The 27,001-nt window shown below is 36.8% G+C and overlaps 1 pseudogene; it reads left to right on the top strand.

Moving 5' to 3' along the window:
- The first annotated feature begins 4,422 nt into the window (after nucleotides 1–4,422).
- LOC145139547 (lysine-specific demethylase ELF6-like) lies at nucleotides 4,423–8,014 on the top strand (annotated as a pseudogene).
- The last annotated feature ends 18,987 nt before the right edge of the window (nucleotides 8,015–27,001 follow it).

Here is a 27,001-nt window from a genome sequence, read left to right as displayed (position 1 = left end):
GTGCTAGGTGAAACGTTGCTCAAATTTCAAGTAATCAACTTTTAGCAAGTGAGTGCATAGCTACTTTCATCTTACACAAAGATATGAAGTATTTAGATAATTAAATGTTATATGTGTTTATTATCTGTGAGTAAGATGTTCTATGTTAGATGAAATAATATAAGATGATCTTTATATGATTTTTACCGTATATGTATTTTTTGTACTTATAATATATTGGGTAGTAATAGGTGATGATAGATGACAGATGATGAGGGTAATGGGTTGTAACGTCCTCATTTTCAACCAAAATTCTTTCTTTACCATATGCCATAATAAATATATTGGTCCCTGCCAAAACTACACAATGGGCCCCGTAGGCATATAAAACGGGCCCCACCCAAACTACCTAATGGGCCCCGCTCAATCTACATGACGGGCCTCGCCCGGTGTACATACATAATGGGCCCCGCCCAACATACACAACCATATTACACACATAAAAACTACACTTTTAGGTTCTACTACTATGGGCACATAGAGGCTATTCTTTGTACTCTACTAACTTCGGGTACACTAACATTGAACACCTAGATACTATCCTATCGGTTTAACTTTACTAGCTCTTATAACCTAACACACATGGATATGTATTGTAATACATAGTATAGTGAGGTAACTCAACTAGACAATTACTCAGACGATTGACAGTTATCTGGGCGATTCTACTTGCGATCCAACTGGCTGGTAACGTGTCTAACAAGTATTAACCTATAATACTATAACTTATTAATCCCTATGATAATTTGGTACTGAAAGCTAGATCTTTCACCAATCCCAATGAATATTAAGAGTTCTATCAAATAAGGATCAACCAGGCAGGAAAGTTAGGTGGCAGGATTATTTCGGCATATAGCCTTTTTGAAATCCAACCACCAAGCCAACATAACTATTATACACACATTTCTCGTAAGCAGATCAATCAGCATTATAACTGGAATTACTGATAAGTCTTATAACAATTAGTATGAATATAAATATAAGTTACACTTAAATCGAAATCAGTGTAGCCTAAATTACATGGATCCTAGAGAAAACCGGGATTTGTATGGGCAAGACTTCAACCCGAGCACTTCTTTATGCCCGACTCTTGGATGCCGCAGGGCCTTGCTAAAGTAGTCAGAGACAAGAAAGTATAAGTGCTAGGGTGTGGGATGGCTTCAAATGATTTTGAGGGTCAAGGGATGAGAGAATGAGCAACATAATGCTTCTATTTATAGGATATTTTAGCATGCATACCATGCACTTTCGTCGACGTCGCTCTTCCAGAATGTTGCCACATGTCAAGCTCTATGTGGTCCTCGTAGCCACCTTCTAGAAGCGCGCGCCGTGCGTATGCGCGTGTGATGCAAAACGCGGATCTTGTAAGTTTTTTTTACTTCTTCATATGAGCTTTATTTTTTACGTTCTTTATATCCATGTGTAGCTATCGACGAGATCTAAAACTGTTATTTAGACTCCATCGGCTAATTCTCACTTTATTTTTAAAGTTATATTTTTATAGGCTTAGACTGTTAAAGTTCGTATAAATATCATAACTCTCTCATACGATATCCTTTCTCGAATGTCTTTATATCGACGGATAGGTATTGATGAGAAATTCAACTCCGTTTAGATTGTTTTTCCTAAAAATCAACCAATCTTAATTTCGGTTTCTGTGTCGCATGCTGTTGTGCTGTAACTTCTAAAAATAATAACTTCCTCTTATCAAGTCAGATTTGGACGTTCTCTATACGCACGCTCTCGGTTTTGCGATTACTACGAATTCCATCAAGACTAATTATCCTAAATAGTCCTCCATAAAAACATCTATTTACGTAGTTGGTCGCTTATACTATAAGGCGAAAAAGGGGTGTTGCAACTCTCCCCCGCTTATAGAGATTCCGTCCCCAAAATCCTACTCCTAACACACTTTAAGATAATGCCTACATGTTATCCTATTGGGGTTTCATGAGATCAAGCTAATATATAGCCACCGTTTCCACATCGAATTCATCCATATGTACTTATTTAGTCATAGGACTTCTTTTTCTACCATAGACGTACTCCCGAACTCTTCGCGAAGTCTTCCAAAACTGGGAATTTGTCGGTCTGGGCTACCAGAATTTACACTCTATGTTTGACGATCGCTTTCAGACATAAAATTTCGACACCATCGACTGGTTATGAGGTGGTTAACTATGTAATTTTATCTATGACATCCTAACGGAATCCATTTTCAGGAGCATGCCTCTAAAAGGCTTATAACATGTCCTTAAAGCACTCATGAATCTAAATTACAAACGGTATTACAACCTAGTTCAAGTGTTCCAACATCCTGAATTTTAACCAAAACTACTATAACAGGTTTACTAGCTTGAGAACATTGGAACCAATACTCTAATATTGGTGACAGACTCATTATAAGGCTTGTTTTTTAAGCTTTTGAGGCTACAACTGATTTAGAGGTCCTTAATCTACACTGTACGAATGCTAAATTCTAACTGGCTTCCTACTCCAACTTATGAAGGTTTGAATTCGATCTTAGTTTTCTATTAACTCATACATTTACCGACTTAAAGGAATAACTAAACCAAACACGTAGCTCACCCCAAAGACCAGTGATGCATATACAGTTGCACTTGATTATCTATTTAACATGATTCTTAACTAAACGAACGTGTTTAGGAATTTATACTAATTTCTTACAATCCTTTTGTGTTCTCTACCATCAATAAAAACCTCTCATCCTAAAATCTTGAACTGATCCTCGATAATGTTCTACCATCTTATTGCAGAATTAAACCTCAAAGGAAATCCTTAAATCCGTTTCCTTGCAGGTCTATCTTTTATTGACATCTGACAAGGTGTCTTTACAACTGAATCTCCAACAACTACTACTGCTTATGTAGTTTTAACATTGATTCACTCCTAGAATTGATCTCTTTCCAATTTACGCTAGGGACTCTTACTTAGTCTTGATTGCTACTGAAAATCATTAAGACCGTTTGGTTGAACCTGGATCAACCACTTAATCTATCAACCCTATTATGTATATTGTTGATACATCTGAAACCCTTGGAAAGTACGATCGCCTCTCTTAATCGAAATGGTCCCACCGAAATCATCCTATTTTAGGCGTTTGTATACGCATATTAGATGATGAACTGCAACGTTCGCACTACGGAAACGATTTCTCATTGACCTAGATCCTATGGTTTCCGTCTTTTGGTATAGGGCAACTAAGTCCTTGCTACGAGATTAACAAAGCTTTCTAAATATGATGTATCCCTCGAGTACTCAATGCTCTCTATGTCCAACTACATCATCTATTGAATTACTAGTCCTATACTGCGAGGATGAATCCCTTATTCGTGAAGGTACGAACCTAGATGGTTCTCTTGGCTATCTGAGTTGTACCTGGGAATTTGGCAAATTCCTAAATCCTATCAGACGCTTGTAAGGAAAGACCAACCTTTACTTGAGAAGAAAGAAACTCATAGCCTATGGGTAATCTAATAAAATACTTCTTTCTTTTGTTAATCGTACAACGAAATCGAAACTAACAACCTCCGCCTACTTGTGCCACCACTCTCCTGGACCTTGACATCGAAGTCGAAAGTCGAACTACTTTTCGTACTTTCTACTTAAGGGTTGGTTCTCCCTCACTTGGGTTTGACCCATCATTTGTTGCTTCTTGTAACTAGCTGAAGCCTAAGATGGTTCCTTTTGACTTTGAAGAAACTCACACTACTAGAAAACAGACCTTTAATGACGCGCTTTTTATGACACGCACTGATTAATGATACGCAAAAGGGCGTGCCCTTAAAATAGTGTCATCTCTCCAAAAAATTTAAGGATTTACGTCACGCATTATTGCGTGCCCTTAATTTAGTGTCTCAAGAAAAAAATTAAAAACACGGAGGGTGCTTTATCTTAAACGTGCGTCGTCTATACCTGTCGCTTTATAATTTTAATGAAACGCACTTTTAGTTGACAAGGGGGAAAACGAAATCCCCAAAATTTTTAAAACCCGCCTCGTTTTTTCTACCTTCTATCTATCTTTCATCTTTGCAATCCACTCTCCCTTCTCTGATACTCTCTCCTCTAGATCTCCCTTCATTCTCTACCTCCCGTCTCTTTGTAAACCCTAAGCCATCGCCACCTCCCTTCTCTCTAGCACGTGCTAGGGTTTTATTTTATTCCAAGCTTCCGCTTCTCTCGTTTTCTCTCAACCCAGTACGTGAGAGGGTTATGAAATAAAGAAAAACCCCAATGCTCCACAAAGACTCCTTTCTGAAAAATATCATGTAAAGCGTGGAGACGGAGTCTGAAATCATCAAGAGGAGAACAAGAAGATAAAGCGAAGGTGAATCGTAATTGATCTGCGAGGTCTCCTCATCAATGGCGTCGACCAAATCTAAAACCTCGAATTCAAAGAAATATTCGGAGAACTTAGATGTTAACACAAGAGGTCCCAGGTGAATCGCAATTGATTTGTAAGTATTTTGGTTCAATATTGTTTATTCTCAAAGTGTTGGTTGTGGGGGTAAATTTGTTATATTCACATCATAGTCTTTTCTCATGTTTTGTGAGTTACAATCTCAATTTTTTTCGTTTTAGATTGACTACCTTCATTAGACCAAAAGATGTTCCCACTGATTCTACTAGTAGGGAAGCTAATCGCAAGTGGGTCTGGGGGAAAAACAAAAGGTCCCATTACTCAGGTATTCAAATCTCATGATTCTATGGTCTGGGAGGCGAAATCTAAATATACTGAAAGGAATTTGAAGAAACGAAAAGAAGAAGAAATAATTTGTAAAATATGTGGAGAATTCGGCCATTTTACTCAGGTATTCAAATCTAATGATTCTATCAGCATCATCTTATAAAATGGTTGTTCTTAGTTCTTTATGATTTTTAAATACATGCAGACTATGTTAGGCTCAACTATCTGATTCATCAACAACTAATATCTCAATATGTGATTTCACAGTAAGCTTCAAAGTGAAGCTCTAAGAGAAGCCATTACTCAAATCACCACAGATGCAAAAGAGAAGAAGCATAATTTCACTAAAACCATTGAACTCCAAATTAGACTCAAGAACTACGACCCAAAAAAGGACAAATGTTTCAGTGGAATAGTGAAATTGCCTCACATTCCCAGGCCTAAATTGAAAGTTTGCATGCTTGGAGATGCCCCAACATGTTGAAGAGGTAATAAGCTTTCTCAACTATCGTGAGTCTCTTGTGATTTTCTATGCAATTTCGTAAGTGTCTATAAGTGTTCATAAACAATGATGTTTCTATAGATCTTTTTAAACAGATTGGTTTTGGGATTGTGGCTTGTGGCTTGTATAAAACATTTTATTAATGTAATTTGGTTATGGATGTCTTGCTTATGTGTAAATGCAGGTTCTTCCACCTTCTAATGTGACTGGAGCTCTACATATTGGTCATGCTTTAACTGCTGCTATCCAGGTTAATATTTTAAAGAACTCTTACATTAGGACATATGCAACAATTATTGTGTAATTACTATTTTATGTTTCTCAACATCAACTCATGGATAGGATGTTTGATGAATTTGCAAATCTCTGGATGAAAATGAAGATTCAAGTTAGATAGATATGTTAATAATAATTAATAGGTGTTATTGTAATTGTAAGATAGATATGTTAATAATAATTAATAGGTGTTATTGTAATTTGGTGAACCAGTGGGACCATCTAGACTAGTACATAGGCATAGGAGAAGGAGAAAGACATTTGATAGAAACAATAAAGATTGTTCTGATGTAAGATCACAAGTAGAAGATAAAAGCAACAGTTGTGAAAACCAGAAAGGTGAAAAATCTATAATAAGGTGTAGCTCTACTTCTTCGGTAGAATCCAATTCCAGTTCACTGAATATGTTGTCAGATCGTGTTGCCAGACAAAGGGTTTCAGATGAGATTGAAGGGACTTCAGGATGGAAGCTTTCCAACTGTCCTTAGAATTTACAAGTAATTGCAAGATCTCCTGTATCTCTTACACGTTTCATGCCAGATGATATTCCAGGTGTCACTTCTCCCATGGTATACATTGGCATGTTATTCAGCTGGTTTGCATGGCATGTTGAAGATCATGAGCTTCACAGCTTAAATTTCCTCCACATTGGCTCTCCCAAGACCTGGTATGCAGTCCCTGGGGATTATGCATTCACTTTTGAGGAAGTAATCTGTTCAAAGGCTTATGGTGGAGGTGTAGATCGGTTAGGTATGTAAAATGCTTACTCTTGATTATATCATTGGCATTGCAATGCATATACCAAATGATATTCCAGGTGTCACTTCTCCCATGGTATACATTGGCATGTTATTCAGCTGGTTTGCATGGCATGTTGAAGATCATGAGCTTCACAGCTTAAATTTCCTCCACATTGGCTCTCCCAAGACCTGGTATGCAGTCCCTGGCGATTATTCATTCACTTTTGAGGAAGTAATCCGTTCAAAGGCTTATGGTGGAGGTGTAGATCGGTTAGCTATGTAAAATTCTTACTCTTGATTATATCATTGGCATTGCAATGCATATAAAAAGAGCTGCTATAATATGCATCTCTCACCTTCTTAAAGCATTTCTAAGATAAAAAAAATGAACTTATATAATGACTATTTGTCAACATGGAATGCCTAGGGCTTCAAATTACTTCTTTAGCAATTCATAAAGCTCCTGCCATTTTTGTTTAACAGCTTCTCTAACACTCTTGGGCGAAAAGACTACCCTTCTATCACTTGAAACTGTTGTTGCATCTGGCATTCCATGTTGCAGGTGTGTTATTTCTTTGTTCAAAACCCATGCTTTTATGCCTTGCACTTCACATTGTCAACTTCCTTTGGAAAATCTCAAACTAATTGTGTAAAACATATTGTGGTAAATTTAGGACATTCTACTGAAAATTTCTTTTGTTTCATGCTTGCAGGTTAGTACAGAACTCTGGTGAATTTGTAGTGACCTTTCCAAGGGCTTACCACATAGGATTCAGCCATGGTAATGTTTTGCAGTTTTTTTTTGTGGTTTGATATATTTATACTTTATAGACTCTAATATCAAACCATTGTCTTTAAAGGTTTCAATTGTGGGGAAGCTGCTAACTTTGGAACCCCAAAGTGGCTTTCAGTAGCTAAAGAGACTGCAGTGCGCAGAGATGCCATGAATTTTCTTCCTATGCTTTCACATCAACAGCTGCTTTACCTACTTACCATGTCATTTATTCCAAGGCGAGCTAGAAATCTTTCTAAGTCTTTTGACATATGAAGCTAGAAAGAGTTATTCCAAATTATATCAGGAGGGGTAAATTGGTGATATTATTAAAATGTATTTTAATGGCAGGGTGCCTAGGTCCTTGTTACCAGGTATACGAAGCTCTCGTTTAAAAGATCGTCTGAAAGAAGAGTGTGAGCTGTTGGTGAAGAAGGAATTCATTGAAGATATCCTCAAAGAAAACAAATTGTTGACTTGTATTCTTAATAGATCTTCCTCTTATCATGCAGTCCTATGGGATCTTGAATCCCTCTCACCATCTGTCATTAATAATAGTACAATCATCAATCCACAAACTGAAAACTTTCATGTTGAAAAAGACAACGAAAAACTTGTTCATGTAGAGGATGAGGACATGTCGAGTGATTTTCAAATTGATTCAGGGACATTACCTAGAATATTATGTTTAGAGCATGCAAGCAAAGTTGAAGAGCTGTTGGACTCCATAGGTGGAGCAAAACTGCTTATAATATGCCATTTAGGTCACCATTCACAGTTTCTGTTTTTCTTTTTTCAATAATTTGATTTTTTTGTGTGATTTGAAACTAACTTATTATATACTACTGTTTGTAGATTTTCTGAAAATTAAGGCACAAGTTTCAGCCATAGCAGAGGAGATTGGTAGCATGTTTAGATATGAAGATGTTGAATTACATGATGCCAACAGGGATGACTTGGAGATCCAACATACATGATACGGGCTGTTCCAAGCAATGCATATGATAACATCCACTGTACACTTCTTGCTCACAGTGCAGTTCATGGGGCCATGGAAGGGTTTTCTGGTTTTACAGTTGGACCTTTTAATAGCAGACATGCATATATTCCAATACAGGTAATTAAGCACTCTTACTCTCTCATATTTACATTAATTATATTATTATTATTGCAAATTAATATTTATAATTTACAATTATAAATATTTTTAAGTTGACAGATAGGATGTGGGCTAGACTTTTGGCTTCTACTAATCAACCTACAAATGTTGTTAAGTTGACTTTTCCACATGTACATTGTTTTTGTTCTTTTGTAGGCTTTGTCAGCCCTGCAGTTCTTACTTAACAGGGTCCGGAACCTTCAAGAAACTGTTTCAAAGTTGGATTTGATACTAATGCTGTCCAGGTAAAATACTTAATTTATTGGAAACAATTATGATTTACAATGATATAAGTAAAAAGACCAAATTGACACTCTTTTTGAATTCCATTGCAGTTCTTACTTAACAGGGTTTGGAACCTTCAATAAATACTTTGTGGTATTTATTGTGTTTGCAGAATATGATTGAAGGGTTGGGGATTACAGGGTATGAAGGCACCTTCTGGAAGGTTTGTGAGATTACACTTTCAGTACTAAGGGAACACAGAGAAACATTGATGAGTGTTCTCCAGACTTTCATCCATGATCCTCTTGTGGAGTGGACAAAAACTCATAAGTCTAGTGGAGTAGAATTCCAGAACCCTCATGCGCAGGTTGGTTGCATCTTCCTTCTTTCTTTCTGTTATAAATAAAACGAGCTTTGCTTTTGCTTGAAAGTTGAAATAAAAAAGGGTTACATTTTAATATGAAAAAAAGTTGGAAGTGGAATGCTATGGTGTGATAGAAAGAAGAAATGAAAGTAGATTGGTACATTCTCTCGGTTTCTGAAGATAAGATGCTAAAATAAATAGCTAAATCAAATTACAATGCTTTAATTGGGTATAGGTTGCAACTGGTAGATTATTAAAGAAATGGCATGGTCACTATAGGCCTGTTACTTGATTGGTCTTTTCTAATGATCAGTCACTTTTGATTTCTGGATCTGAGGATGGAACTGTTAGAGTCTGGTCACTTCTGATGTATGTATAATTACTCATTTACCCTTTTACATTCATGAGTTGCAATTTTAGGGTTAATTACTATAATACATTTTCTTCATCTTGTGATCAAGATATGCAATACCTAAACTTTTTTACAATATAATATTGTTAAATTAATAATCTAATTCCAACTTTTTTCTTGTATTTGTAATAGTAAGGCTATATGCTCTTTGGGTTTTGCATTGGATGGATATCAATTGGTTGTTGGATCAGAGGATGGATGGAATGGATATCAATTAGTGTCAAGATATTTTCACTACCCGATTTAAATCTCATCACTGAAGAACATCTAGGTGGTGAAATAATACCACGTTCTGTTCTTCTTTGTGCCTTTGAAGGGGTATGATTCTCATCTCATCTTCATCTTTATCTTCATCTATGAGGGAAAATTTGTAAAAAGTGTTTAATGTTTAATTACAGATACCTTAGTTGTTGTGTGCACTTGGGGATGGACATCTTTTGAAGTTTTTACTCAACACAAGCACAGGGGAATTAACAGACAGGAAAAAGGTGTCACTTAGGAAAGAATTAAGAATGTTGTCACAGGCTGCAAGAGATGCTGGAGCCCTTCGATAAGCTAAGGACAAACTGGAGAAGTGAGTTGAAGAGCTGAAATGGAGATTAGACTTTGAAAAGCATTTGAGGGTATATTTTTTTTATATTTCTTGTATCTAATTAGTTTGTAAATTTTTGTTACAACTTCTATTGATTTGTTTTCTCTTTCCATGGAACGATTATTTGTATGACATTAAATTTTATGCAATGGATTGTATTTTTTGTATATGATATTTTATTTTCTATAATGAGACATTAAATACAAATTTAATTTGAAAATTAGTAAATTTATAAATAATATTTTTTTTAAACATTTAAAATTATGATACGCAAAAATGTGTGTCATCTTCATTTATGACATTGCCTTTCTTGACATGGGCTTTAATGATACGCAATGCGAGTCGTAAATGCACTTCGTAAGGTTACGACACGCAAATGCGTGTCATCTTCCTTTATGACAGGGCCTTCCTTGATACGCAATGCATGTCGTAAACGCGCGTCGTAAATGCGTGTCGTAATTGCGCGTCGTAAATAGACGACGCGCAAAAGCGTGTCGTCTCTCGTTATGACAGGGCCTTTCTTGACACGCATTTGCACGTCGTCTGAGCGTTTTACAACACGCATTGTGCGTCGTAAAATGCTGTTTTTCTAGTAGTGTCATGGTTGTGATATCCAATGGCATTCAACATTCTCATCGTGGTACTACTGATTGTGCCTACTGCACGTGATTTTTTAACATGTCATGACCAAAACAGGATAAGGTCATGACAAGCACAATTTTTTCTAAAAACGTGCTAACGCACATGTATAACTAAACGGTATAAGGGGGTATTACTATCATAGTTGAACTACTAGCAAAAATAATGATTGTTGAATTCATTCCATCCTTCTTGTTTCTTTGGGACGATCACCTTGTCGCGTTCCAAATGTCCTTCTTCATTCTCACGACTAAAGCAGGTACTATATCACTCAAGGTTCTCAGAACCAACTCACTTACACAATTTTACTTTATTCGGACTTGATCTTTCATGTCCACTTGGGCCCGAACTTAGAATCACTTTCCTAGATATCACCATACAATGGGTAATGATGCAAAATGAATTCATAGTGTTACCAAACTATCTCCTAACTACTAGTGACTTAGCAGATTTGTGACTCTTCCTGATCCAAGTGCGAGTATTGTGCTTTGAGTAGTATAGGCATCCATTACCTTTCACATCTACTCATACTTGTCCTAATCTCGTAGTTTCAAGTCACTTCCAAAACTACACACGATGACCGCTAAACACACACACACACACACACACACACACACACACATATATATATATATATATATATATATATATGCATGTGTCCCATGATCACATAGAACAAGTTTTCCTAAAATCCACTAGGGCTTTGCATCTTTATTGATGCTCTATCTACCAATATATGCCCTATCAAGCATATATTAAACATCTTAGACTCTCTTTCTAGGATTCCTTTCCACTTCACCCTACTATTAACCGATGAAGAACTTCCAACTATATTAACTAACTATCGAATGAATATGATTACATGCCTCTAGAAATCAAACAATATGTTGACTGAAAGATCTGACATTACGCCAGTTGGACTTAGACAAGAGTTGCACAATAGCGCCAAATCAAACAATCTAAAACTATATAATTCTGGGAGTATGCAACCTAATGTATTTTTCAAATTACTAAATAATATCAATATAGGTTCTAAGCAGCAAATATGTAACGTCCCAAAATTTTCAATAAATTCTAAACTTTAAAAAAATTATATTTATAATAAAAACCTAAAGATCTATTAATTAACCAAAACCGTTAATTTTCAAGTATTCAAATAACATTTAAAAATCAAAACATACTTTTAACAAGATTAATCCATTTATACTTCAAAACAACAGCGGGAAACTAATATTCTTAAAATCTCATATTAAGAGTATGTGACAAGGACCCAATCTTCAACGACGCTAGTGTACAGTCAAGCTAAAACCTCATTCATACCATATGTACTTGTAATAATCATTTTATAAAGGAAAGGGTAAGCACGAAGCTTAGTGAATTCCAACACAACATAACAATAGAAGTATTACACCCTACTCCTACATTCCATGCCATCAACAAATAAGAAAATATCCATATAACATATAAACATCAAGATCATACATATCGTGTATATTTGGGAACACATCCCAAACAACACCCAAATAAAGACTAGATATTCAACCTTCAAGTCCACGGAGTTGGCGTTTCCTTTTTCGGTCCCCCTGACTTGGCACAATGGCCTTCGTTCAGTCGGCTCAGTATTCAACCGTTGAGCCCAAACATATCATGTATATACATTCACATAACGAATAAGAACATAAAATATAGCTCATGCAACAAGTATTACTTTATATCAATCATATAGTTGATGGGTTTTAGGTGAAACAAATAAACTAGAAAACAATTCCTAAGTTCACATGCAACCTACTTTGGATCTATGTTTTAACTATTGAACATACAACTTTGAATTGCAAAACAAGAACCCTAGAGGAGAGAGGCTAATTTCGAAATTAACAAACTAGGGTTTAGGGTTTACATACCTTTCAATTGTTATAGCAAACAATTGATATTCCCCTGATCTTGATCTTGATCTTCTTGGAAGCTTTAGCACCACAAGTGTAATGCCTCTAGTGGAATCACACCCAATGACTAGCAAGAAGGAAACTTGGAGGAGAGAGGATGGAGAGAGTATGCAATTTCGGCCTTTAGGGTTTCTTCCAAAGAAATCAGTACCCAAAATGTGAGCCAGGAGGCTCCTTAAATAGTTGAGGGAACTAGGGTTTAGGGAAAACCCTAGTTATCCTTTGCTTAGGGCCTAAGCAAGACCCAAGGCCTTATCTTGGACCCCTTGGACGAATTCTCTAGGGTTTCCCCTAGGGTTTTCGTCCACCCCCTTCCAAGGGAGTTCTGGATCCTTCCATTCAACTATCAGTTAATTGCAAACTAGTCCCTGCACTTTATAATTAATTCTTTTAACCCCAAAATCAATTCTGATTAATTTCTGGCTAACAATTAATTAAACATAATGATTTCTAATTAATATATTAATCCATTAACATATTAATAAATCAAAAATATATATATTAATTTATTAATCTTATAAATTAATATCTCTCCTTTCATAATTTCTTTGTCCAGTTGCTAGGTTGAGGGCAACCCAAAAGGACTGTGCTGCTATCAATTCAAGTACATACCAATTATAGTTATGGGCTTAGACACCTAATCCAACAGTCTCCCACTTGGATAAGTCTGTAACTATAATTGCTAGTATGCCTTCTAAATTTGACCAGCAAATTGTAGCTTCCAAAAAGCTGCTGCCGAACTCTGACCGAGTCAGTTACGTGTCCTAAGATAAGTGATCATATAACCCTTCGTTCTGCTTGATATCCCCAGACAAAAGACATGGAATGTAATCAATCTGTTTGTCCAGAATCTATGTTTCCCGAATCCTGATTTGTGATGATGTAGGACTTCTAATCGAACACATCAATTTAGTCCTGGCTGGGCCCAACACATAAGTCAACACCAAATCATCGAGTGGCCCACAGATATCGCTTTTCCTGTTAGGGCAAAAGGAACGAATAAACGTTGACTCATATGCTTGTATCTTTTACTCATCAAATTATGCATGACAATACGTTTTATAACACCAAGTTACTGATGCGTTTTCGTATCACCAATGTATGACCGACTTGTAAATCACAACTCATATATCTTCGTTTCAAGATTACAATATATTATCGTCTCAGTATTACTCGTGATGAATTCCATGAAGTAATACTCTGAGCGAGGGTTTATCCAATACTCAAATCTCAATTTCTGAGTACTCATGAACGTTGCAGCAATTCTATTGCCATGTCTATCCTTAGACAATCTACAATCCAGTTCATGACAGTCTTAATTCACTACTTACTTCCAAAAGTATGAGTGACTATGGAGTTTGAATAATCTTATTATTCGGGAAGTAAAACATGCAAAAATGAAACACAATAATAAACAATTGACAAAAGGCAGAAACCAAACTTATAAATAATACTTTATTATTTAATCACCAAAAGTCAATTACATTTACTTTGTTACAAGTTTCAGAATAAAACTAATCTAACTACTAAAACTAATATCATCTTTCAGTCCTATGCTCCGAGCATGCTGAATATGCTTAGCCCTACTCAGACCCTTTGTGAGGGGATCTGTTGGGTTATCTTCAGATGACACCCTCTTTACTATAAGATGGCCTTCTTCAACTCTATGTCTGATGAAATGGTACTTTCTGTCGATATGTCTGGTCTTACCATGATCTCTCGGTTCCTTTGTCAAGGCAACCGTTCCTTCATTATCGCAGAACAGTTCCATAGGCTCCTGGATGGTTGGAACAACTCCGAGATCCCCGATGAAGTTCCTCAACCAAGCTGCTTCTTTCGACGCTTCACTTGCTGCTATGTACTCTGATTCACAAGTAGAATCAGCCACCGTATTTTGCTTGGAACTCTTCCAAGTAACTGCTCCTCCATTCAGTAAAAACACCCAGCCCGACTGAGAACGGAAGTTATCTCTATCCGTCTGAAAGTTGGCATCACTGTAACCATCTACTCTCAAAGTATCACTTCCACCAAGCACAAGGACCCAGTCCTTTGTCCTTCGCAAACACTTGAGTATATTCTTAACTGCTATCCAATGAGCTCTACCTGGCTTTCCCTGATAGCGACTGACCATGCTCAAAGCAAATGCCACATCAGGGCGAGTACATGTCATAGCGTACATGATCGATCCGACAGCGGAAGCATAAGGTACACGACTCATGTCATCTATTTCAACATCTGTACTCGGGCATTGAGTCTTACTCAATTTGGTATTGCTCTGGACAGGTAGCTCTCCCTTCTTGGAATTTTCCATACTAAACCTCTTTAGTACCTTATCCAAGTATGTGCTCTGACTAAGTCCAATTAGTCTCTTCTTTCTATCTCTCAATATTCTAATCCCAAGAATATAGGCAGCTTCTCCAAGGTCTTTCATGGCAAAACACTTTCCAAGCCAAAACTTAACTTCTTTCAAGGTTGGAACGTCGTTACCAATGAGTAATATGTCATCGACATATAACACCAGAAAAGTTACTATACTCCCACTAGCCTTGATATACACACAAAACTCATCTTCACTTCTAGAGAAACCAAACTCTTTGACTTTCTCATGGAAGCAAAGATTCCAACTGCGAGATGCTTGTTTCAATCCATAAATGGATTTCTCAAGCTTGCACACTCTATTGGGGAACTTTGCATCAACAAAACCCTCTGGCTGACTCATGTAAACATCTTCAGCCAACTTCCCATTAAGGAAAGCAGTTTTGACATCCATCTGCCAGATTTCATAATCATGAAAGGCAGCTATGGCGAGCAATATCCTAATAGATTTAATCTTAGCTACTGGTGAGAAGGTCTCATCATAGTCAACCCCTGGGGTTTGAGTGAAACCTTTTGCAACCAGTCGAGCCTTGAATGTGTGCACATTTCCATCCATGTCTGTCTTCTTCTTGAAGATCCATTTGCACCCAACTGTCTTGCGACCTGGTGCACTATCAACCAAATTCCAAACTTGGTTGTCATACATGGACTTAATCTCGCTGTCCATTGCCTCTTTCCACTTGGAAGCCTCTGGGCCTGCCATTGCTTCCTTATAAGTGACTGGTTCATCTAAGTTTACCAGTGTTCTGTCACTTATGAATGTGTCACCATCTGAAGTAATATGAAAACCATACAACTCAGGTGGCACACTCACCCTAGTGGATCTTCTAAGAGGTAATGAGTTATCAATTGGTTCAACAGGAACTGTTTCCTCTGGTTGAGTGCTAGTGTCATCTAAGGTTCCTTCATTGGCTGACTCTTGAATTTCTTCAAGGTCAATAGCGCTCCCACTGTCCTCTTTGAATATGAGCTCTCTTTCAAGAAAGACTCCTCTTCGTGCTACAAAGACCACGTTCTCACTAGGCCTGTAGAACAAATATCCAAAAGACTGCTTTGGGTAACCAATGAAAACACATTTCTCACTTCTAGCTGCTAGCTTGTCGTGAGTCTCTCGTCTTACGAAAGCTTCACAACCCCAGACTTTAATATGTGCTAACGAGGAAACTTTCCCTGTCCATATTTCGTGAGGTGTTTTGGCAACCTTCTTTGTAGGGACAAGAGTGAGGATGTGGGCGGCTGTCTCTAAGGCATACCCCCAGAAGTGAATAGGAAGCGAAGCCCGACTCATCATAGAACGAACCATGTCTAACAAGGTTCGATTGCGCCTCTCAGCTACACCATTTAACTGTGGTGTCCTAGGAGGAGTCAATTGTGAGACTATCCCACATTCTTTCAGATAGTCGTTAAACTCGATACTAAGATACTCCCCGCCTCTATCGGATCTAAGTATCTTTATCTTTCTGCCCAATTGATTTTCGACTTCATGCTTAAACTCTTTGAACTTTTCAAAAGTTTCTGACTTATGCTTGATCAAGTAGATATATCCATATCTGCTATAATCGTCAGTGAAAGTCACATAGAATCGATTAGCATCTCTTGTAGTTGATCTGAAGGGCCCACACACATCTGTGTGTATGAGATCCAACAGACCTTCACCTCTTTCACAAGACCCTGTGAATGGTGATTTTGTCATCTTTCCCAAAAGACAAGATTCACACATATCATCTGACTTTAGGTCAAATGATTCCAACACTCCATCCTTTTGGAGTTGGGCTATGCGTTTCTTGTTAATGTGTCCAAGACGACAATGCCACAAGCATGCCTTGTCTACACTATTAGACAAGTCAATATTAAGTACACTATTTCCCAGGCTATCAACACAAGTCACTGTTTCATACACACCATTACAAGGCAAAGCTTCAAACATAAAAACACCATTCTTATAAACAGAAATTGAACCATTCAAATCATTAAAAGAATATGTAAAACCTTGTCTGAACAATGCATGAAATGAAATAATGTTTCTCGTCATCTCAGACGAATAGCAACAATTTATTAAATCTAATCTAACATCATTACTAAGCAGAAGCTGATAAACTCCGATCTTGGTTACTGGTGAAGACTTTCTGTTTCCCATGATCAGGTTTATCCTTCCTCGCTCTATCTCCTCACTTTCCTTTAGACCCTGCAAATCAGAACAGATATGAAAACCACATCCTGTATCAAGGACCCATGAACGAGAAGATAATGAGTTATTAGCAGAAATAGTGTAAATACCTGCCGAAGATGGCTTCACTTTGCCATCCTTGATATCTTGCAGATATTGTGGGCAAGATCTCTTCCAATGCCCCTTTTGGTTGCAGTAAAAGCAAACTGCCTCTTTTGGATCAGAAACATGAGGAGTGGAACCATTGGGCTTAGCCTTTGGGCCATTACTAGATGACCCAGCTTGAGCCTTGCTCTTCCAGTTTTGCTTGGGAGGACCTTTCCTCTTTTTCCCCTTTCCCTGTCCAATAGCCAAAACAGGGGCAATCGTAGGTGTGGAGGGTATACTTTTACCCTTCATCCCTGCCTCAGCTGTCTGCAACAAGTTGTGCAATTGGGCCAAGGTCTGCTCAGTATTGTTCAAATGGTAAGTTAGAATAAACTGACCATAACATTCAGGAAGTGAGTTCAAGACCATGTCAATGGCCAATTCCTCATCAAAGTGAATATTGAGCTTGACCAAACGCTCTATGTAGCGTTGCATTCTTTGCACATGTGACACAACCGACTCCCCATCTTTCATCTTGCAAGCCATGAGTGACTTGACTACTTCGAACTTTTCTTGACGAGCTCGCTTATGGTACTTTTCCATAAGGTCCTTGTTCATCTCGAAAGGCCAGTAGTCCTCATAGTACCTCTGCAGTTCTGGGGACATAGTTGCCACCATGATGCATGCCACTTTGGTAGCATCATCGTAATGTTTCTTGTAGGCAGCAAGATCTTCAGGAGTAGCTTCATTCTCATCAAGCTCTTTGAGCTCCTTTTCAAGAACATATTCTTTGTTCTCGAAACGAAGAGCCATTTTGATGTTGCGCATCCAATCGTTATAGTTTGAGCCATCCATAACGACTTTGGAGCATATATTGAGCAGGGAGAAGTTTTGGTTGGAGGAGGACGAAGCAGAAGTGTTTCCAGGAGTAGACATCTGAAAAAAAAGAAAGTTTTAGTTAGATTTCATTCAAGATACCTTAATAGAATAACCCAAAGATATAATATCAAGGTTAGGATCCAACTATGAAGATTCACAACTTAGAAATGGGATGCCGAGATCCAAGTGCCAATTTCATAAAGGTAGGTGAATGACGATTCACCAATTCCACCATTAGACGAAACAAACGAAGTGAAATTCCTAATTCTTTTGAGATACATTGAAACTATTCAATGGCATGTTTTAATCTCAGATTATGCTCTTCTGTTTGTGACTGGGATGCCGAGGATCACAAACAAGATGTGAATAACCATGCAAATGTGCTTGGTAACCTCATTGTCTTTATCATTAACTATTGATGTGCTGGTAAACCACACACGCTCCATCAAAATGACAATTATGAGATACCCATTACTACTCTTTATTAGTGCCTTTTAGTGTGCAGGTTAACCACACACGCTCCACTAACGACCAATAAAGCATAATGTGCAATTTCATGGATTAGCATACTTTTCACATTTTTCCTAAAGTAACTAGAGTTGGGATTTTGAAAATTATGTTCTAGTACTTTCTTTAATATCATTATACTTTTAATGAGAAGTAGTTGTCCTATCAAATCCGTTCTGCTAACGACCCTCCACTAATCAAGGAAGCGGTGGGTGAGAGTGGACACCCATTCAACTACCATTTTATAGGCAGTTTCCTTATACCCCCCTTATAGATTAGCTTCGTGAATGAGGCATACTAGCGATTTGACTGACCATATTCTTATACATATATAATATTAAACTTTTAATTATAATATATATATAAGGTGTGTTTTAAAACATTTTAAAACTTCAAGGGTTTATAAATTTCGAAATTTAAGCTATTAAATTTAAATTTAAATAAACCAATTAACTAGATTTAATATTTATCTTTTAATTAACTATTAATCAAATTATTAAATCTTGTAAGGATTATCTAATTAAATTAATCCATTAATTTAATCATAATCCTTATCCCTCTAAATTTCGAAAAATAGGGTAAGGATAATTATCTAATTAATCTAATTAAGTAACAATTATCCAAAACAAGAAACCCTAAAACTTCTAAGCAAATTTCGAAATTTACAAGGGAGGAGGCTAGGGTTTTCAAAACCCTAACCCTAATTTCGATTAGGGTTCTTTGGAGGCTAGGGTTTTCGAAAAAACCCTTTGATCCAAAACCCTAGAAATCGAAAATTTGGCCTTTAGGGTTTAATAGCTATAAACCCTAATTTGCAATTCAACAATTGTAGCAATTCAATTTAAAACAACAATGGCTCTGATACCACTGATGGGTTTTAGGTGAAACAAATAAACTAGAAAACAATTCCTAAGTTCACATGCAACCTACTTTGGATCTATGTTTTAACTATTGAACATACAACTTTGAATTGCAAAACAAGAACCCTAGAGGAGAGAGGCTAATTTCGAAATTAACAAACTAGGGTTTAGGGTTTACATACCTTTCAATTGTTATAGCAAACAATTGATATTCCCCTGATCTTGATCTTGATCTTCTTGGAAGCTTTAGCACCACAAGTGTAATGCCTCTAGTGAAATCACACCCAATGACTAGCAAGAAGGAAACTTGGAGGAGAGAGGATGGAGAGAGTATACAATTTCGGCCTTTAGGGTTTCTTCCAAAGAAATCAGTACCCAAAATGTGAGCCAGGAGGCTCCTTAAATAGTTGAGGGAACTAGGGTTTAGGGAAAACCCTAGTTATCCTTTGCTTAGGGCCTAAGCAAGACCCAAGGCCTTATCTTGGACCCCTTGGACGAATTCTCTAGGGTTTCCCCTAGGGTTTTCGTCCACCCCCTTCCAAGGGAGTTCTGGATCCTTCCATTCAACTATCAGTTAATTGCAAACTAGTCCCTGCACTTTATAATTAATTCTTTTAACCCCAAAATCAATTCTGATCAATTTATGGCTAACAATTAATTAAACATAATGATTTCTAATTAATATATTAATCCATTAACATATTAATAAATCAATTATATATATATTAATTTATTAATCTTATAAATTAATATCTCTCCTTTCATAATTTCCTTGTCCAGTTGCTAGGTTGAGGGCAACCCAAAAGGACTGTGCTGCTATCAATTCAAGTACATATCAATTATAGTTATGGGCTTAGACACCTAATCCAACAATAGTTCCTAGTCATACCCGACCTAACAATAGACATATAATACTCTAAGGTTATGAAGTAAGGAACTCACCTCCAATAGCAAAACACTCTCCACAGTAGCCCAAGACACCCTTTACACCATGTCAACCTTCAAGCTTCCTAATAATAGCAAATAGAGTTAAATTATGGTCCTTTGATATCTCAAAAGTACAATGACTCATGGGTTTTTTTTTTCAGATTTATACATAAAAGTTATGGTCTCTTCGGGACCTGTTTTACCTCCCTTAAACACCTTATTTTTCAAAATTGTTTTATATACATGAATTTAATGTCCTTAGCTTTAAAAGTAGTATTTGCATACCTCTGTACGATTTTTACAACTTTTGGCGATTTTTACAAAACTGCCTCGCAAAACAGTTCATTACGGACCAGTCTAGGTAAATGGTTTATTTCACCCTAGTTAGAGGCATTTTTGTCCTTCGGTCAAAACTAATAAAATGTAGAGGACTCAAAAAAGAAACTCTGGGATTTTTTCGACTAAAAAGTTTTCTCATGATCGAGATATGGTCTCTCAAAGATATGGACTGATTATGGTAAAATCCTAAAATCACGGCTTTGTCTTTTTAGGGTTAATTTGACATCTTAACCCATTAAGACCCAATCCAAAATGGAATATTTTCTGGAAACAAGTTCTTCACAGAAGTAAAAACCCATCAAGTCAAAATTCCGACAAAAATTCCAATCCCAACACTCCAAAGTTCATTGCTTTTTAGGAGAAACAAACTAGATTGTCATAATTAGAGTTTTACAACTAAGGTTAGGGCTTTGCACCTAAAACGAACCCTTTATCACCACCAAAACCCCCCAAACGACTTGGAGTACCACCACCCACTGCCACCGTGGAAGTGGTGGTTGATGGTGGCTGCCACCACCTTGGTGGTGGTGGTGGTTTCACATGAAGAGAAGAGAAAGAATGATTTTTTGAGAAAAGAATGGGAGTTAGAGTGCTTACTTGCTTGATCTTGCTAGCCACTCACTAGCACCTCTTCCTTCTTTGATTTTCAGCCTTCTCCTCTCCCTTCTCCCCCTTTGATCACCAACTTCTTCTTCCTTCCCTCCCTTCTTCCTCTTTGCGGTCATGCTTTCTTGTCTGCACACACACAAAACTCAGTTTTTCTAAAAATAACACCCTACTCTACATAGTTCTTGAAGAATCTTTTCCAAATCACTTTGTACCATTTGTTTAGGTTCTCACACATGATTAGGAGGTGTTTTATCATCCAAAAACACTCCATGTAATCCATTAAGTTCTCATTGAAACTATTTAAGAACATATTGGTTCTCAAATTCCATAAGAAGGGTTAAGTAGCCAATTGTTCAATTGAGCATTCAAAACTCACAAGGTTTTTTCCTAACTTATTGAACACCCATATGAAAGTTGTAAAACATATAAGACCACCATTAATATCATTGTAATTACATAGTATCATTTCTAGAGTGTCAATTCATGTTTATAAGGTTTTTTCCTCAATTCCATTCCATGTTTCCCAATTGGCCCTTTAAGTCAAAACGGTCACTAGAGCTAGAACTTCACTAAAATCCATTCATGTATATTTTCAATATCATTTCTCAAGTGTCAATTCATGTTTATGAATGTCATTCACTTTTAATATGTAAATCATCATGTAGTTATCCTTATATTTCCCAAAATGCCCCTATGGCCAAATGTTTCATGAATTCAACTAAATATCATTCAAGTCTTCATGTTATTGCATTCAAATCATGTTATTAGTATCAACTCATGTTTATCAGTATAATATACTTATCAAATGATTACAAACATAATATCCCATTCTCTTCATCACATTTCACTCAACTCCATTCCAATTCTAAAGTACAAATGATTCTACCATCATGGATGAATTTGAGCATTCTAATTGGATTTGTTGCTATCAAATATCATATAGGTCATAGAATCCAATCCCATTTCATCATCAATTGAGTTATCCCTAATTTGGGTTTTCTAGGGTTCATGGAGATTTTTACCAAAATCATCAAATCCATTAATGAGATGATTGGATTAAGATTAGAACCATGGAAATCACTTAAGGTAGGTTAGAAACAAAAACCCTAATCATTAAATCGAATTAAATTCATCATTGGGGTTCATCCCCTTCATCAATTTGAATTCTAAGCTAAAAGAGGAGAAGATTTTTACCATGCAAGAGTTGATTCATTCACTCATTTGCTTGATTGACCAATCCACCTCTTGAATCAAGCCCTAAAAGATGAAGGACGTGAAAATCGCTATTAGCCCTCCCTTGGAATCTCAAAACACGATCTGAGAGAATGAATGGAGTGTTTGCATCTTATTTCTAAATATTTTTATAATTGGTCCCTCTAGTTTGCATCCTTTGGCCAAAACCCACCAAACCTCAATATTTGTGATTTTAACTTAAGTTTTTACATAATAAGTCCTTCTTCATACCTTTTATAAACTTAGTAGTCCCTTCCATTAATTGAGTTAACCCTTTGGTCAAACTCACTTTTCCAACTTGACACTTTTGGTCCTTTAACTTTTAAAGTTTTACTATTTTCACTTCTAACTTTCTAAAATTCATATCAATTAATGATATGATTATTCCTGGATGATTTAGCTATATAAATCATTTTTCATTTATTTTCTTTATTAATTTAAGAACCTAGTCTTAAATTTTTAGGATGTTACACGTTACCTACAATGATGTGGTTGTACCATATTAGAACATGAAGGAAGGTGTCTTCCATGCTAGAGTTTGACTCATAAAGACCTGAGTCTAGCCATTGCATCATGCGGCATAAGGCCATTAGAGCGTGAAAATTCAATTCATTAAGGTATCTATAGTACATACCTTATCATGGATCGGTTTTGTTGGAGAAGGAACATGAGTCTCCGATGAAGGTCGAATTTGTAATTCAAAGGTTAGGACTGAAGGTCCAAAAGAGAATGACGAGCAGGTACAAGTTTGAGCGCCAACAATAGCTAAGAAGTTCAAGAGCTTGATGAGGAAGGCATAAGAGTTACGGTTATAGCTTAGGACAGAAAAGTGACTTGAAAATCATCATCCATCCATGTTTTGCTGATGATTCCGGGACGTAATCATCCTAAGGAGGGAGATAATTGTAACGCCCACAACTTCGGGCAAGAAATTTGAGATATAATAAGTAATAATTATTATAATTTAGAACCCTCGAATAGGGAAATCGTTAGTCATGCGCGTTACAGACTACATATTTAGGATAAGCGATAAAATAACGTTTTCGATAGAAGATTATTTAGGATAAATAATCTTGATGAAGTTGTAGTAGTCATGATGGTGATTTTGTAGTTATAAGGAACGCTCGAATCTGACTTCGTATGAAGAAGTTATGATCCTTTTAAGTTTTGCGTTCAACCCAATATGGCAAAGCGTGTCGTAAAAGTGAATTTTAGATAGGTTGTGTATTAGCCTAAGTAAATGAAAGTCATAGTAATCATAAAATTGAACTCGTGCATATAGAGAACGTCTACATCTGACTTCATATAAGGAAGTTATGTTTTTTTTGAAGTTTCAGCACAGCCGTGTTAGAACAGAAATCAAAATTAAAATCGGTTGATTGTTAGGCAAAACAATCTAAATGATAGTTGAACATCTCGTGATTAGGAGTCCATTAATATAAAGACAGTCGAGAACGGATGTCGTACGAAAGAGTTATGATTTTTATACGGACTTTAACAATCTAAGCTTGTTAAAAATATAAATTTAAAAATAAATTGAGAATTAGCTGACGGATTCTAAATGAAAGGTGTAGTACTAATTGATAGCTTTGTGTGGATATAAATAGAATAGAAAATGGAGCTCGTATAAAGAAGATATGAATTTTTGAAAATTTGGAAATGCGCTCACGCACGAGAAGCGCGACATGCGCTTATAGAAGGTGTAGGCAAGGTTGTAGAACTCGTCACTCGGTACCTGTTCGGCCGACTATCGAGTAGCGAGTACTCGGGAGTACTCGGGGAGTACTCTGATTCGGTATTTCATGTAAAAATATTTTTAGGAGAATTATATATGTCAAAATCATAAGTTGATAGAAATATATAACAAAATTAGATATATGTGAATACACAAAAACTGAAAAACATATAATGGTCTCACTTCATGAATAATTACTGAAAATTTAACATATATATGTAGTAATAATCACATGTGTGTGTTAAATAATAAATCACTAAGTATATTATACATATCAATCACCGAGTTGACCGAGTTTTACAACATTGCTCAGTTCACTAAGGGGCTGATCGGGGAGTACTCGTGATTCTGTAACTCGCCTCGGTAAGGGGCCGAGTAGCGAGTACTCGGAGGATTACTCGGCCAACTCGGCGATTTTTACAACACTGGGTGTAGGCGTGGACCTGCGGAAAGGTGCCACATGTCGCGAGGAGGGAGGACGACCAGGCCAGGGCGTGGCGCGATCCTCATCTAGGCACAGTGAGCAAGTGCAAAATTCTCCCTATAAATAGCTTTCTACCCACAATTCATTCTCACCTCACCAGAAACTATCCTATAGAAATTTCTTCTCTTAAATCCCAAAGTAGGAGTATTCAGGTCAGGATTCTGTCTGCGAACTTTTCAGATTTTTTTCAGAAATCTATGTAAGTTAAGTTACACTTATATTGCTTTCAGTGTAACTTATATTTATGATCATAATCGTTGTTATGAATTTATAAATAAAATTTATCAGTGATTCCATGTCATAATATTGATTGATCTACTTACGAGGTTGATGTCTATGCTAGATTTAGTGAGGTGTTTAAAGTGGGATTTCTAAAAGTATACTATGTATACTAAATGGACCCTATATCCGATATGATCTTACCCGGTTGCTCCTTACTTGATAGATCTTGATGTAGACATTTGGATTGTTGAGGAATCTAGACTATCATTAGTCACTAAGAATATAAGACTAAGACTTAGTAATATGTACCTATGTTATTTCAAAGGAAAATATAAAGTGCTAGGCTAAGCGATGCCCAAATTTTAATTCATCCACTTTTAGCAAGTGAGTGCATAGTTACTTTCATCTAACACATAGATATGAAGTATGTAACATCCTAAAAATACGGACCAAAAATTTCATTTTAAATCATTAATAAAACCATAGTTACTCAAACATCATCTAAAAACCATAAGTCATGTGTAACGCTCGTAGATCCGGGCTAGTCAATCTAGAGATAATAGGGGTTGAAAACAACTTTTCGACAAAAAGATTATTTAGAATAAATAATCTTAACCAAGTTGTAGAATATGTATCAAGGTTTTCCGTACATATAAAGAACGCCGAAATCCGAGTTATAACGAAGAAGTTATGACCCGTCGAAGTTTTACGGCAAAACCGGCACAGCACCGGGAGACGTAAATAGTGAATTTACGATAGAGCGACTTCTAGCCTTAGCAATCTAAAAGAAAGTCGTAGAAAACGTTAAACCGAGAGCGTCCACAAAAAGAACGCCCAAATCTGACTTCGTATGAAGAAGTTATGATTTTTTGAAGTTTCGGCTTAGCAGTGTAAAGCCCGAAACTCGAATTTTAGTTCGAGCAGTTTTTGGCTTATGCGACCTAAATGAGAGTTGAAGATCTCATTAATAGGAACTCAACGAAAAAAAAAGACAGACGAAAACGGAGTCCGTATGAAGGAGTTACGAATTCTTCGCGGTCATTTAACAGTCTAATCTCCTCCTACTGTTAAATTTAAGATCGGTCGAGAATTAGCCGACGGAGTCTAAATGAAAGTTGTAGATCTTGTTTTTACCTACACGTGGAAAAAAGAACGTCGAAAACGGAGCACGTATACGAGAGTTATGATTTTTCTAAGTCGGGAGGTTGATACGCAAGTTTGGGTGACGTGGCACCACCAGAAAGAGGACACGTGGCACCACCAGAAGGCTGCCACATGCACCAACTCGACGAGTCTGTGTCAAGACGCGGCGAGTCCATCAAATATTTCCACTATAAATAGAGGTGTCGGGTTCCTCCATTTCTCACACCATCCCAAACTCACTTTCTCTCTCTAGTTTCTCTCTCTAGTTTCTCTCTCTAGCCTCCCAAACCCCCTCCCCCTAAAGCCTAGGTAAACCCCCTAGCACCCAAAAGGAAGCCCCGAGGCTCCCAGAGCGCCTGACGGCTCCGAATAGAAGAGCCTCCGGCTCAGAAACTCTGCTCTGGCGGAGCCCGGTTATCGAGAAAACCCGCTGTAAGTGAGCTATGTCTACCCTATCTTTAGTATAACTTATGTTTTAATATAGTAATGTTATTAGGAACTTATAATAAGTACTTGGGCTATTATTATGGGTTATATAAGTATTGTTTAACGTTTATATAGTAGTAATAATAGCTAGACTATTAATTAGTCGCGGTTAACGTTAGACTAAACCCTAGTGGTATTGATACTAGGTTTTGTCAAAGGAAAATTGTTTTGGGATAACGAAGTGCTGTCCGAGTACCGAGTCACCACCTAATCAGGTGAGTGCATAGTCCCTTTCATCTTACACATAGATATGAAGTATTTTAATATAAATTACGTGCTATGTGTGCATATTGTCTGAATACTTGCTGTCTATGCTGGGTGAAAGATTTTTATACATGTTTTAAATGATTTAAACTGTATATGTATTTTATATCTACAAAATGTGTTGGGTAAAACATGGGTAGATGAAATAGTTGTTGTGTGATAACACGATGAAAGACATCAATGTTGACAGTGATCCAGTCATCTAGTGGAATATAGATGACGACCACGGACGATACTAGAGAGTCCAGTGGAACGCTAGCAGGCTCGTAACATGTAGGTGTTTTTGAACTAGGTGCTCATTAGGTATTCTTG

Source organism: Lactuca virosa, chromosome 9 (genome assembly GCF_052849685.1).
Source record: "Lactuca virosa cultivar CGN04683 chromosome 9, Lactuca_virosa_CGN04683_v6, whole genome shotgun sequence".
NCBI lineage: Eukaryota > Viridiplantae > Streptophyta > Magnoliopsida > Asterales > Asteraceae > Lactuca > Lactuca virosa.
The sequence above is the reverse complement of the archived record's forward strand: the minus strand, read 5'-3'. Positions and strand labels throughout refer to the sequence as shown.